The sequence below is a fragment of the Pinus tabuliformis genome, chromosome 3_1 (genome assembly GCF_031772625.1).
Source record: "Pinus tabuliformis cultivar Carrire ecotype Pingquan chromosome 3_1, CPIR1, whole genome shotgun sequence".
Classification (NCBI taxonomy): Eukaryota; Viridiplantae; Streptophyta; class Pinopsida; order Pinales; family Pinaceae; genus Pinus; species Pinus tabuliformis.
In genome coordinates this window covers 147,103,145-147,118,830 of record NC_142301.1, presented here as the reverse complement: position 1 = coordinate 147,118,830, position 15,686 = coordinate 147,103,145, and positions in this window count along the sequence as shown.

The window sequence follows — 15,686 nt, the reverse complement described above, 5'->3', positions numbered from 1 at the left end:
CTAGATTCTATACCTAAAAGTTGGTTTGTGGTTACCTTGGACCCTTTTCCCTCTTCTTACAACTTCTGGGAAAATCTGAGTGATAATAGCAAGAACAGGTACAATAGGGGGGGAAACATGCATAGACTGATGAAATTGTGCCCATACAGGTTATAGACCCAGCCCAATAGCTAGCACAGAGTAGACAATGTGAACAAAGTCGTCGATCTCATGCAAAGGTTTTCAGGAGCACGAATGTCATTGTGTGCACGCATGCAATCCCACCCATTGGCACACTCATTGAGGTGAAGACAACAAGGCGAAGACAACAATCAAGTCCGATTGGAGCTGAACATTTATGTTGACACTTTGATGTTCATAGTCACTAGCACACACTTGGAGATCAACACATAAATTATGCATCGATATGTTGCTGGTACAGCTACACTCAAGACGATGATGCGCACATTATCAGATGAGTTGGAAAAAGGATCCATATCATTGTACACAGATGCAACATGGCAAGAGTTTGCTTTCAGCAAAATGTCACCATTGAGCATGTGGACACCTTCACATATGACCAAGCTTCACATCAGTTCGCCACTGTCGATCATCAGGAGAATGTCGAAGAGTTGGTCTTCCCACAACTATCTGTGTCTTAGTGATAGCTTGTTGTTACACAATATTTTGTCACAACTATTGCACTTCCTTGTGATATACCCCAAAGTTATCGAAACATAACCATTATGCAATTTACTCATTTATATATGCAGCTCAGGTCCTCCCTCATACATTGATTGGAAAATGCCTTGAGCTTCCCCTAAAGGAAATAGCTCTTAAATCTTAATTTGAGAATCATCACTCTTATGAGACTAAAAACTGCAATGGTCACCTATTGTATTATACTTGACTCATGATGTCATTGCTCTGTTTACTTGTATACCCACAATGATCCAAAAAAGGAAAATTTTCCAAAGAGGATGAGAAGCTTCGTGATCTAGACACTTCCAAAGCAGCGAGCTGGAGGTTGTTCAGCATAGATGAGGTCAACTTCTCCCAACTTTGCCTCCTGGTCTTATCCGTATGAGCTATCTTCTTGTGATGAGGGCCTACTCCTATCTTTGGATGGATCCTAACTCACTTTCCCTACCTATATATTCATCCTTTCCCATTCCAAAATGGTTGGTCTGGTGTTGGTCTATGTCTATTTACACCCTTATTTTTGGCTACATGGGACCTGACCCAGGTTCAGCATTAGTTAGCCAAACAAATCCCTACACTATTGGCCCTTTCGGCATCAGCGCGTAGAGTGCGAACCGAAGTCTCACCCGAGAAGTATGAGGGGATGCTGGAACCAAGTTTCTACACCATGAGATGGTCGTGATGTCGGTTTATACCCTTTGTTCCTACTTTTGCGTAGGTCACTAAGCTTCAAGGCTCTATTAGTCTAGTCCTTTATTCCACCCTCAGTACCTCCGTGAAGGTGTACGATTGACCTTCGCACAACCCTAACTCGCGATCCAACCACTTTTGCGCTGCTATGACAGTAGCCTATATAGGTTGTTAAGTTATCTTAAGTGTATTACTTATCTTACTAAAAAATCATAGTTAGCGCCATCTAAACATATATTCTTACTTGCGTTTGATTAACTAATATAGTCACATACAATCACGCATCACATGAATAGTGTAAATTAAACCCAAACCGCAATATAACTAGATGGATAAATAAGAAATAAATACACAGAAATTGTGGAATACTTCTCTTTATTGATATCTTCGGATTATTACAGACTCTAAACGACTTATGAACATAGCTGTAGGGGTCCGCGCACTTAGCTGTAGACTTCTACCCTAGGCCTTTTCACACTCAGTTGCAGAGCCTCTACCAACGTTAAGACTTGAAACACTTAGACTTCTCTATCAAGACTCTTCAATCCATTCTTCGCTTAAGACTTATAACTACTTAGAGATTACTTACTTAGCTCTTTTGATACAATCCCATGGTCAAGGCACATGGGTGGATCTTTATAGCTAACTTTACACTTTACAAAATAAGGGCAGACAACCCTTTATTACTCTTGATACCTTCGCGCTCCGCGACCACAAAATGTGCAGACTTTACTACTTTATTACAAAATTGACCCAAAGCATGGGCTTTTAACCCCAAAACTATCCTTGGGGGATCCTATTTGCAACAGGCCCCTAACACAAACATCGTGACTCACCCTTGAGTCACTTTGTGGGTGCAGAGATCATAGCATGAAGACCTCCCAGCTTGACGTATATGACCGCAACCTTGGCAGTGCACTATGTGGCCTCCTACTTTGCTTCTTCAACCATCTGCTCGGTCACTAGTCCTTAACTGTCGGCCTGAAGCTTTTGCTAAGTTGCTTGTAGAGTCACTAGCTTTCCTTCAATAGAGGCCATAACCGCATAAGCCTCATCCAACCAAGGCTTCAGTCGTACCTTCAACACTGCCTCCTTGTGCTGCGTTGCATCTACCTGTTCTTTCAATTGCTTGGCCTCCTGTAGCTTTGCCAGTCTCTGTGTGTGCATGACGGTTCACCCTGTGCCTTTTACCTCATCATAACACTGTTGTTGTTCTCGTGTTTCTATCTCTAGCCACTGTACATTAGGGTCCTCATGCAGGCTTTTCAGGACCTCGAACAACTATTCAAAAAGTTGTGTGCATTCTACTATTGCAGTGTCGACAACTGTTATCACCTCTGTGACAGTAGTTGCACACTAATCCTTTACTTCTGGCGGAGTTGAAGGCTGGGCCTTGAACTGTAATTCGATCATCTATAGGTTTAGGTCCTGCTAAACCCTAGCCAACTTTGTACGAGGGTTGCACACCCCTGTAGCAAGCTTGCGGATGTGAAACTCGACCGGTTCTTTCCTAGGAATGGCCAACTCCGGGAGCATTCAGCATGCCTCCTCTATGATCTAAACTAGGCATTGGTTTCGGCTGGTGACCTTTGTCACATCAGTGATAGCAGCGTCTCACAGCAGGTCCATCTGCTCATTGTTAATCCTCTGCTCGCTAATCACCTATAGGGCACGGTGCTAGCGGGCCCTCAGCTCTACGATCACTCCATCCTACAATAGGTGGAGCACCTTGCCAGGAAGCACTTCCAAATTCAACCCCACTCCCTTGAGTGTGCTGAGAGTGGGCTTGTCAGCTTCATTCTCCGTGGTTAGTGCTCCATTGGGAAGCACTATCACGCTGGAGACCTTTCCGTACAGCATCTCGACAACTTTTGAAGTGTCGATAGCGAGGATGGTGGGCACCGTGCAAGCCTATGATGTGTTGGTCTACAACTCCTATAGATCTGTATGGATGGCCCCCAATATTAGTTGTTGTTGTTGCTCAAACTGTTGTAGGGCCTCCGCGGTGACATCTCGCACCATGTCTCCAATTTCATGTAGATCACCCTCTGTGAGGGTGATTAGGTCCAATGACATCTTAGTGAACTTGGATTTCTTCCTCGACCCTCCCTTCTCTTGTTCCCATGGGTGCTTGATGTGGACGAATGTCGCTTGCAGGTCCGCACTGTGCTGCTCTATTTTCTCGCCTGTCTCTTCCTCTATCCCAGGCGAAGGCGACCTCACGCCTTTGTCAGAGCCCTGCTCTGTTCCACCTATTTTCTTCTCCATCTGCTGAGCGACATCGTGCTCCACTTGGGCCTTGTTAGCGGCCTCCTTCTTCCTCTTCTCAGCCAACTGTGCCATCTTGAGCTTGGCCTCCTCCTCCCTGCATTGCGTGGTGGACTTGCTCACCCCCACTACCAAGTCTAATGTAGTGCGCCACTCTGTCGGCCATCAATCAAGTACTGTATCAATGGCATCATCCGTTGCCAAGTAAGGCAAGTCATACCATGTCTACGCAAGGTCTTTCCGCACCTTGATCGACACATGGTAAAAATTTTCCTTGAACTTCACGTAGCCCTGCAATTTGGCAAACACAGTAGGAGACAACCATGGTTTGCAATTTATAGTGATGTGAATGTTCATCTCCATCAAGATCCAGAAGATCTTTCTATCTTTGATGCGTTGTGCATCCTTGGTCGCCCACAACGAAGCGTACTTCACTGCTTCTGGTAGGTCTAGCACGACGGAGGGGAATTGATTGTCCTCTAGCAGCTCCCATGCTACCAACACAATAGAAAACAAGAGCCACACATAGTTGAAAGTCTTTCTGAGCTCCTTTGCCTTGCGATAGCTCGCAAGGAACTCTCTAGAGAGATAGTGCACCCAATAGAACTAGACTCCTTCAGCACATTAAGCTACTAGTGCGACGACAGGTGCTGACACCTCATATACACGACACTTCTTCATCACCTTTCCAGCCAAAATCTACATGGTCACCTTGACTATAGGGTCACTGATACTTGAGATGGCATAGCCACGTGGTTTCTTCACAAGCTTAAATTTCTTCTTCATGGCCTTTGTGAGGGCCTGCTCACCACCTTTTCTGCCAAACATCATGGCCGAATTTTCTCCTATGTAGGGCAGTTGCAGGATCCTATTGATCAATCTATCAGTGATGGGTATTGGCTCCTCTAGCCATAGACACCCATCATGCACCAAGAATAGCAGCTTCTTGATGACCAAGACTGTAATCGAGGTGCGGTTATAGTGTGACACCCATAGCATGTTGAGCAGACTTTCCTTTTCTACACTTTTGAGCCACCTCCATGGTTCCAATGCGGTCATCCCGGTGGTTGTGTCAATAATGCGGCACATCAGCTGCTCAGTCACCAAGTGTGGGAACTTCTCATGATCGGCTAAGTCTAGTCTTCAAGCTTTAACAGAGGAACTCGCCTCGAGCACGGTCCTTCAAAGACAATCTCATCTAGCAGTAGATGGGTTTGTAAGGGGACCTTGCTCTCGTTTATGTCTTTTGGTACCTTATTCTTGCCCTTGCACGGAGGGACATACTCAAGCAACCGAGTGATAGGGTTAGTGCCTTGGACTTCAACTTCCTCCATGTCTATCCCCAAGTCCTCATCATCCATCGAGATGTCTTCGATTTCTTCCTCCTCCAACTCTAGGTTAATGGATTTTCCCTTTTCCTATGTGGTGGGCTTGTCCTTTGGTGGGTTTCTTCTCGGTGATTCAAGCACCGGTATCACAGGCTGCTTGCCCTCCTTATCCTTCACACTCCCCTTAGTTGGGGTTGGCTTCGGTCTAGGTGTCCGTGGTGATTTGGGAACTTCAGCTAATACTTCGGCAACCTCTGGAGAAGCTTCCTCTGCCTCCATAACAACTTCTGGCACAACCTCTCCGGCATCCACTGCTTCAGTGTCCATAGCCTCTGTGGGTGCTGACATGATGTTATGCAATAACTCTTGTGTCACCTTCAACAATGTCTCAAATACTAAATTGGCTATCAAAGCTTTTAAGTTCTAGTGGTTCATGTGTGCCTAAGAGCTCAACAACTCAATTCTCAAAATGCCAAGTGTTTTTCACTGGGAAGCCACCTGTAATTTATAGGGCATTTTGAATTCAAATCCGACCATTCCCCCCACATTTGGTTCATTAATTTCGGATTGGCGGTAGATTTTCAAGGATCTTACCCATAAATTTCGTCTTAAATGTCAGTTTCCCACTCCATTTGGCCGCATTTCTACCGTCAAATCATGAACAATGACTTTAACGGTCACTTTCCGGCTGACCTGTGCGATTTCTCCCTGGGTAGCACAGCTCCCTTCATGCTGTCGCGAACCCTGTGACACTTCCTTGCTTCACACAATCCTCCAATCGCGCAGCTCCCCAACCCAGGTAGTGTAGTTTATAGTCCCGCACCTCCTTTCAGCTGCCTGGAGTGCTAAGACTGTGCTACCCTCATATAGTCACCTGGATGGATCACTGGTGTATGGCTTCAATCGGCTGCCATTCACCTTTCTTGGGAAGGGATCTCCATTCAATTTAACCGACTGAACCACTCCATCATTGGTAATCTCCTTAATCACCCTAACCAGTGCATTCTAATCTTCCCTGTGAATTTATCAAATTTATTGCCATATAACAAAACCAGATCATTTACATTAAAAGTGTGCAACTTAATGTGTTGATCATGCCATGTTTTTTTGTGCTGCTTTTGGACCTGTTGGGTGGAATCCAACTAGAAATATCTCTTCCTCAATCTCATCCAACTACGTGAGCCTCTCTTCCAAGGCTCCATGATCCATCATACCCATGAGTGCCTCTATGCATGGACTAGACACAATGTATTCCATGGGCATCACTGCTTCAACACCATATACAAGCCTAAATGGTGTTTGTATAGTCAACTTCTTACATGTCATCCAATAGGCCCATAGTACTACGGGTATGCGTAGGTCCCAATCACTTCGTTAAGCATTGCAAACCTTGCTCAACATGCTTTCCAACACCTTATTGAATGCTTCCACCATCCCATTAGCCTGTGGGTGATAAGGCGTGCTCTTCTGGTGATATACTTGGACTTCCTCTGTCAGCGCGCTGATCGTCTCATTCAGAAAGTGCGTACAATGATCACTCATCAAAATCTTTAGAAACCGAAATCACATCAGTACATACTCAAAGATGAACTTCCTAGCAGTCACGCTTATGCAATCATTCACAGGCTGTGTCTCCACCCATGGAGTCAAATACTCAGTCAGAGTGATAATGTACTGTGCTCCCGTCTTCTTCCCTTCTGGCTAAATGGGTCCCACAAAATCTATCACCCATTTCTCAAAGGGTTGCAATGTCATCTGTGGATTCAGAGGTAGCTCATCTCTCCATGATGGCCTGCCTGTCCTTTGACATACATCACATGCCTTGTAGTAAGCTTTTGAATCTTGATGGAGGGTTAGCCACCACAACCCTGCATGTATAATATTCTACATGGTCATTCTCCCTACATAATGATCTCACGCGGTGCCCCCATGAGCGTCTGCGAGGATATTGATCCTTTCAAACTTTGTTACATATCTTCGCAATATTTCATCAAACCCCATTTTGTACAGATGCCCGACAATGACAGAAAATTCTACCACGTGCACCACTAACTCCTTCTTCTGCTAGACGGTGTAACCTTCTGGGGCAGTTCCTATCATTAGGAAGTGTATGATATCTTCAAAGTGATCATCTGTGACGTGTAGTGCAAATAGTTGCATGTCAGGCAATCCTTCCTCCAAATTAGTAGTCTCTTCCCCTATTTCGATGTGCGATAGATGGTATGGTCCCGCGTTTAGTCATCCAGGCTTCATAATAGCTTAAAAATCATACTCCTGGAACAATAACAACCACCTGCATATTTCCCCCCCAACACAGGCTTATTGACCAGGTATTTCAACGCAGAATGATCTGTATACATCTTAAAATGTCCACCCAGCAAATAGTGTCTAAACTTCTGGAGCGCGTATACCATGGCTAACCCTTCATGCTTAGTGGTGGAATAGTTCTTCTCAGCCTTGGATAACCTTCTTCTTGCGAACGCTATGGGATGGTCCAATTCTCCTCCACTAGCTTGTGCAAGTACTACTCCCAGCACTATACATGACGCGTCTACATGTACACGAAACTCCTTCCAATCCGGGGAGACTAAAATCGGTGTAGTGACCATATTTTCTTTCAATACATCCAAGATTTTCTTACATTCCTCATTCCAACAGAACGTGACATCCTTTTTTAACAACTTTTCAATAGGCGCGGTGATCTGGGCATAGCCCTTGATAAACTTCCTATAATACCCAGTATGTCCTAAGGTTGCACACAACTGTTTCACACTCCTCAGTGCTTCCAAATTAAGAATCATCACAATCTTCGTGGGATGCACCATTAGTCCCTACATACAAACCACATGACCCAGCAGAGTCCCAAAAGGAACACAAAACATGAATTTTTTCAAATTGAGCACAATCTGGTATCTTCGACAAGTATCTAGCATCAGGCGCAAACTTGTGACATGGCGTTTGACCAATCCAAACATAGTCTAGTCATCAAAGTGCACCTCCAGAAACTTATGAATAAATTCCTTGAACATAGCAATGACTACGCGCGAAAACATCATAGGTGCATTCTTCAATCCGAATGGCATTAGAGTGTATTGAAAACATCCCCACTTAGTCACGAAGGTCGTCTTGCTTCTATCCTCCGGCGTGATTTTCATATGATGGTACCTAGAAAACCCATCAGTGAAGGAGTACACTTCCTGGCCACCTACATTATCAATACCTCATTAGTGAATGGAGTCAGGAAGGGATCATGTATGAAAGATTCATTCAACTTCCTGAGATCTACGCATATCCTTATTTCATCCTTCTGCTTCTTTTCCTGTACCACCATTGGGCTTACCCAATCATATTCTTCTATGGGCTCAATGATCCCTACCGCGAGAAACTTGTCGAGCTCTAAGCGGACCTTCTCCTTATACTTCGGATTGAGATGGTAAGGTCTTTGCTTAACCGGATTTGCGTTGGGTTTTAACGTGATCTTCATAACACCTGGGTCTCCTATTATCCCTTTTAGCTCTGTAAAATTAGTAGAGAACAAATCCTAGTATTCGCGGATCAATTCAGCGACCTTATCCACCATCGCGTCATCCCAGTAATCTCCAATCTTTGTGAATTTGGGCTCTGCCTCCGTACCAATATTTACCTATTTTGTTTTTAGTGGTGTGGCTATATCACGATCCTCAATCTGCGGTCCCTCACCCTTGCAGTGACCCTCTGTTTCAGGGATGTTAATCTTTCACGGATCCTCATCTTCTTCTTCAACAGCCACAATATAGCATTCCAACGCATGGCTCAACTAAGTAGTCCAATTGGGTTGAATCAGATCCAAAGGATCCCATGGTATCCTAAAGATCGTTGCTTTCACTTCTTGTAGCGCTTCGTCAATATAGTCAAACCCATCTATAAAGTTGAATGTCATTATGAATCCTTCGCGTAGAATATCCCATTCACCTTTACCATGGCGGAGCTCTATTTCCAAGTACCAGTTCATCAGGATGAAATCCAAGGTATGACAGAACAAGTGCACCCATTCCGGTTGGCGCTTCGATCCATAAGCCTGAGCCCATTTGGCTAAGTGTGCACATGGATTTTCCTTCCCACCATATTTGTTTGTCATTCATACCTTTGGTTTCCCAAAGTGTGTTCTCATCATCCTCCTACACTCGTGCCAATCATCAAAGCTACCCTTGTGCGTACCCCACCATCTTGTGGGAGTAGCGCACAGGGCCCAGTCCAAAGCCTGGAGGCACTGATTTTCTGGTACTTCCCTCTCTAATGCATCCAAAAATACATCTACATCGTTCAGGCCATCGTAAGTGGGCAGATTTCTTACCTCTGACGACACACAGCGCAGTGATTGGGTCATCATGTTACAACTCAGTGTGGTTACTTCATGTAATCGACTCTGCAAGCACTTTAATTCTTCATCAGAGTTTGAGGTGTATTAACTCTCGCGATCCCATGTAATTCGTCCATCCACTGTCGGATTCACCCAATCTTGGTCTCGTTCTCTCATCTTATATATATAGTCCAAATCTTCATCTCTCTCATAATTTTGGATTGGTTCAGTATAGCATGATCCTTCAGCAGGATCTATGGGTACTATTATGCGAAGCGATTTCTTTTCAAATATCATCTTCCACTTCTTTAGGTTGATTACCCTGTTCATGTCAGTAGCCCAATCAATGCCAAGGAGCGCATGGTAGGGGTTGTTGTCATCCACAATTTCTATTACTTCAAAGTCAGTCAATGCGCTCGTGCCTTCAATATTTATAGTTATTCCTTACAGTCGTCCGATGGGGATGATCTTCTACTAATTTTCTATCCTTAACTGAATCAGAGACAACTACAGTGCGGGTCTTCCCATCCGCTCCCAAGTCTGCTTTGGTAGGATGTTTGCATCTGAGCCCAGATCCAAAATAACCTGATCCATTTCTTATTATCCTATCTGTCAGGTCAGTCTCATCTCTCATCCTATCCTTACTTTATGCTTACCAATATTTCATACCTCACGCGGTTCACCCAGAGTGTTTTTGGCGCATTGTTACCGGGAATAGTGTCTATGCAGAACTACTAATCCCACTAAGGTTGGTAGCTACCTTAGAAACAAACAAAGTAAAACTACTTTCGTTTTCCTTTATGAGAAATAGATGAGAGAAGAATAAAGGAGACCAACCTCTGTCTTGCGCTTGGTTCCTTGCTCGATTCCTCTCTCTTCCGATAGTCCTTTGCTACTTGCTTTCTTGTATACCCAGCTTCACAAAGTACCTGTAGAATCAAAGCAGCATAACACTATACGAGAACATAAATCTATTATCATAAACAATCTAGTATCAGATGTAAATTGACCATACAAATGCATAAAACATGAATCACACAAGAGTATGGAGAAAAACTTGAATATCTTTATTGATAATCAAGAAAGAGCCAAGAGAGTTACAACCAATTGTTCTGACCCAGCATCATCCTCTTAGCAAGTAAGCCCTTCTTCACCTCATGAAAAGCTTAGATCACCCAACACTATGATGTTGCCTCAAGAAACCAACAGCAATTCCTTACAAGATGCAAAATTCCAGCCTCTTGATCTTTGGGATGAGGGATCCATATATAGAAGTCTACAAGGGAGATGAGTCAGATTTTGAGATTTAATTAGTGTCTCCCCTCTGATAGTTCTTGATTCCACTTAGAGATTGATGATCTCTTACTCATCCCTGGTCGAATTCAGAGAGACAAGTGTCACAGGAGAAGTTTCTGGAAGATTCCATGCTTCTCCACCTCGCGGATTGACCCTGCCATTTGTCCCTTCTCACCCATCACACCCCATAGAAGGGATTTTTGAAATGCAATGCATCTACTATGTGTATTTAGGTGGGATGCAATGCACTTTGCCTATGGAGCAGGTGAAATGGTCCAGTTTTGACCAGTTTTGAGTGGTTTTTCATGGAGAACTTTTGGGAGAAGCTGTAATCAGTTGACCTTGTTCTTTTAGGGGTTGGAACAACACCTTTAGGGACTTAGGAGCCCTTATTTTATGGACATTTATTCTTGGGGTCGCAGTGCCCAAAAATGTCTATAATAGTTGCCCCCTAAAGCATGAGGTTGTTAATCTTTTTGATGTCGGGTGAAATGCTTTATCATGAGGATCCGAAGTTCTTTCAAGCTAGAAGGAGACCTGTAATAAGATACAATACAATACATTATCTTCATAATATTTCCATGATCTAGCTAAGGTGGGCATTCCCATGCTCAGCTTTATAAATTCATTTTCATGTACATAGGACAGACAATCGTCTGAGTGTAGACTGATGATTCTAGTAGAGCCATCATCCCTTGGATTGGATGATTATTTGTGCAGTAATGATGTACATTTGATGTTTTTATTTTCCTGAATATATATCGCAGCCCAGATGGATGAAACTAGATCCGAGGTCTTCAATCTCGTTCGATCTTCACTCAAAGTACAAGTCGATCCATGTGAGAGATGTTCTGGAGTTGAACATGGAAAGACATCGCCTGATTACCAGCCAATGATTTAAGTTGTTAACAAGCGTGAGAGGAATCACCGATAATGATAATGATCCTCAAGGTACTGCAGTACAATTCACGTGGTGTGAATAAGGGACTTGGCGTCGAACACCACGCAAAATCTTTTGGTCGAAGGCTATTGATGTAAACATGTCGCCGAAAGTGAGAAACTTGCCATTGAGGCATGCAAGCTTCAAAGTATTGAAAGGGGTGTTCCTAGATCTACTTCTTGGATAATGAGTTGATGTCAACAAGAATCGATCCGTCATAGGAGGGCCTTAATGAATCCCACATCAATGACACGGAACGGAGCAAATGATTTTAATGGAGGTGAAAACGATCTGGTGATATATGGTTCAGGGTGGCGGTCATGAAAGAATGAAGCGAAAATGTATTATAGTGGGTGAGACACAGGTGAATTCTCTGAGTGACTTCTCTTGAACATATCGGTGACACTGACATGATGGATTGGTAGCATTAACCCCAAATGTGGATGGTGTGATGGAACCATGGTGATGTGACCGGTGAATGGAACACCCCAACCCGACTATGATGCGGAGTGAAAGTGTCATGTTCAAGAGCGACTTGCTACCAACAAAGTTTCTTCAAGTTTTCTTCCCAATTTTTCCCCAGTCATTGCTAACCAATACCTCTTTATTTTTGTCAAGCTTGAGGAGGATAACATATGCTTGTTCTATAATTTTCCCTTCGGGCAAACCCATCGCTATGTTTTAACGAGCCTAGCGATAGTGAAACTCGTTCTTGTCTGTTATGGACAAGTTTGTCGCTATTAGGTTTTAACGAGTTGAACAACAAAGATAACTCAGTCCTTTTCAATTTTAGAGATTCTAAAAAGGAACGTAAAGGAAAATCCAAAAATCCTTTTTCGTCATCTAATCCCTTAAGTCCGAAAAAGTATAAAACAATACAGAAGGGATGAATTTTTGGTACTTTTAACGAGCGAACAAAACAAGCACTCGATCTTTTTGTGTAATAATCCCTCAGGTCAAAAAATATTAAAATCTATAGGGGTGATAGCACTTCTGGTCACTTTAACGAGATGGAGAGGCCAATGTCTCGGCAATCTTTTCATATTTTACGAGTCAGTTGAAAAGAGCTTAAAGGAGACTCGTTTTTGCGGAACGAGTGATAAATTCGGGTAGCAGCTGATTCCAGGTAAGGTTTGGAATTTCCCAATCACGGCAGTGTTACAAGGATGGCTAATAGGATCACTCTTCGTACCTGTTCCTCAAAAGGGGTAAACAATCAAGTGGAGGTGAATGATCAGCCAATACAGAGTGGAGGTGATGATGAGAACACGACCAAGGCTTTAAAGGCTGAAGTACTACATTCACGATGGTTATTTACCGGAAATTGGTTCATTTTTTAATGAGCTTAAACGCTGGGGGAAACATTTGCTCATTGCTTATGTTTATTTTTTAATGAGCATGAAGTCCGCATTAAAACTGCTCGATATAATGGTCATTTCTTGACTTTATCATTAATAGCTTTGTTCCTTCAAAGATTGCACTGCATGCTCAATTGCTTCATCAAACTAGTTAGAAATGAACAATATACGTTTGAAAAATGAGTTAAGACACCAATATTTTACTTGAATTACGTAAAAAGTAATTTAAAAGTCTTTTTACCTCTCATTTTACCATTTCATTTGAACTTTGACTTGTTGGAGCTTTGGAGGTGCTTTCCCCCCTTGATTTTCACCAGTTGATTTCGAGAGATTTTGTGGATGATTTTTGGCACCGTCTGGACCAGGTAGGAGCTAAACTTGAGCTCTTTCATTTCATCTTTTCCATTTTGCATTCTGGCTTGATTTCTGGTTTTTCTGAGCCTCTGGGGTTTGAAAAACTCGCCCTGGCTCCAACGCACCCTTTCTGCATCGAAAGGTGCATTGCATGTTGGCCTATTCACTAGACAGTTGGCATGCAATGCACCTAGGACAAAGCTGGAGGTGCGATGGGCGCAAGGAGGGAAATTTGTGCATAGTTTTTAATGGAAAATTTTGCCTGTTTCTTTCCGAATCAGGATCTAACTCTTCTCTTGTTTGTTTTCAGAGATTTATTGGAGCAAAATGACCATTACATGGCGAGAACGTGAGCATGAAGAAGAGGAAATGTTTGCTTTACATGATCTGGCTATAGTAAATGCACTACGGAACTGTTGCCTGTTGAAGTTTTTCTGCATCTCTAGCATGAGGCAACAAATCAACTTGCTGCGGTATTTGCTCGATGCTTGGGACCCTACCAGCCAGGTATTCTAGATTAGGGGCAAATCCATCCCCTTGACTATTGTAGACATCTATTTCTTGACCGGATTGTCGAGGCGGGGTGCCCCTATCTCTTTATTAGGTTCGGCCTGTGGAGGCGAATCTGTGAGAGATTACGTTCGCAGGTATTGCAGAGAGGGATCTCAGCCGAGTAAGGATGGCAAGATCATCATCCGAGATGTCACTGACAGGTATCTAAGGACCATTCTGTTCACCTTTGGTAGGATGGCTGGTGGTGCGGCTCTTCATGTGGCCAATTGGTCTTATATGCAGTACACCTTGGAATGTCTCGAACCGAAGGTGTTCAACTGGTGTGATGCAGTACTCCTTGTGATGAAAGAACAGTTGACCAAGGTGAAAAACGGGAGATTGAAGAACTTTGGATATGGTTCTATTTTGACTGCCTTCACCTTAGAAAGGATACCACTGATGCAGCTACAGTATATTGCACTTGGTTTACCTCCACCGACTGAACCACGGATGCAGAGATGGGTCGACCATATGTCCAGACATGCTGGTCGGTCTCAAATTTCCTTTTCTGATACCTTCTTTGGGTGGTTTGATCGTCAGGAAATAGTTTATTCCGAGTATCCATATGGTGGTATGGATTTCCGGGGTGACCCGGATTTGGTACTGCCGGCTGGCGAGCAGTGGGGTGCCATTGGTAAATTCTTTGACCATTTTCCTCTTTATCGTTTCTCTTTATAATGTCCTTGTGCTTTATTCTATCAATACTAATCAGAACTCATGTGCTCATGCAGATATTGGTCCTGTTCGGCCAGTAGTATGCCTGAGAGTGCCAGCTGCCGCTCCAGTAGGAGAGGCTATGGGGAGGGCTATCCTTCGCGACCTTGATGTGGCCGAGACTCTTTTAGCATTACAAGATCATGTCAAGGGCCTCACTCTTGGTATTCCATATGTGAGGACTGACGAGCTGCCTTTGAGGTTGCAGCGACATACTACTGGCGTGCCAAGTCGATGGACTAGGCTTTTACGCATGATTGCACAGGCGGTGACTTGTTATCACCAGCATCATTAGACTAGGGTGCCCCCTAGCGTTTTGAGTTTTGGGTCATTTGACCAATTTTGTCTTGGTTACAGAACATTATGTGTAAACCATAAATAGTTATATATATATTTTTGATTTTCGGAATTTTATTTTGGTTAAGTTACATGATCCGAATGCAAATATTGATGAAATGCTTCTTTTTATAAATGTTGCAAATGTCTATCTAACACATAATTTGCCAATGAGTCAGTTAATGTGCTTAAGTTTATGGAAATATGCTGATATTGAATAAAATCAAATTGCCTTTCCAAAATCTTGACCCTTAGGAACATGCGATAGATAGCTGGATTTTGGACGGAGTAGATACCAGTGAGCTATAGTATGATGAGCTGTGAGTCTAGCCTGATGACCATTCGGTGTATGCCATGTGTGATGGCATTAGAGAGAAGTTCTATCAATGCACTATATTCAGCGATGTTATTCGTTGATCGACCAATACATACCCCTCTGAAACTTACTAACTCTTCGCTTGGATAAAAAATGGCCCAGGCCGCAGAAGATAGGTTCCGCGAACTACAACTTGCTCCGTCGGCATATCCAACAAAAGATTCCAATAGGTTCGACATCTGCGACAAATGTAAAAAGTGGATTTACTTGACCAAAACGATTACCCTTAGCGAAAACAAAAATGTAACAAAAGCATCTAGGTTACCACACTGAATCATGCATAGTAACGCTTAAGGTACAACCTGTTACGAGGTTGTGCTAGTGGGATCCCGTCATAATCCATTAACTCGTAGGCTCCTTTTGCTAACACTCGCTTAACAATATAGGGGCCCATCCATAAAGACTTGAACTTACATGCTCCCATTTTATCGGATTCTTGGTCATAAAGCAAGAC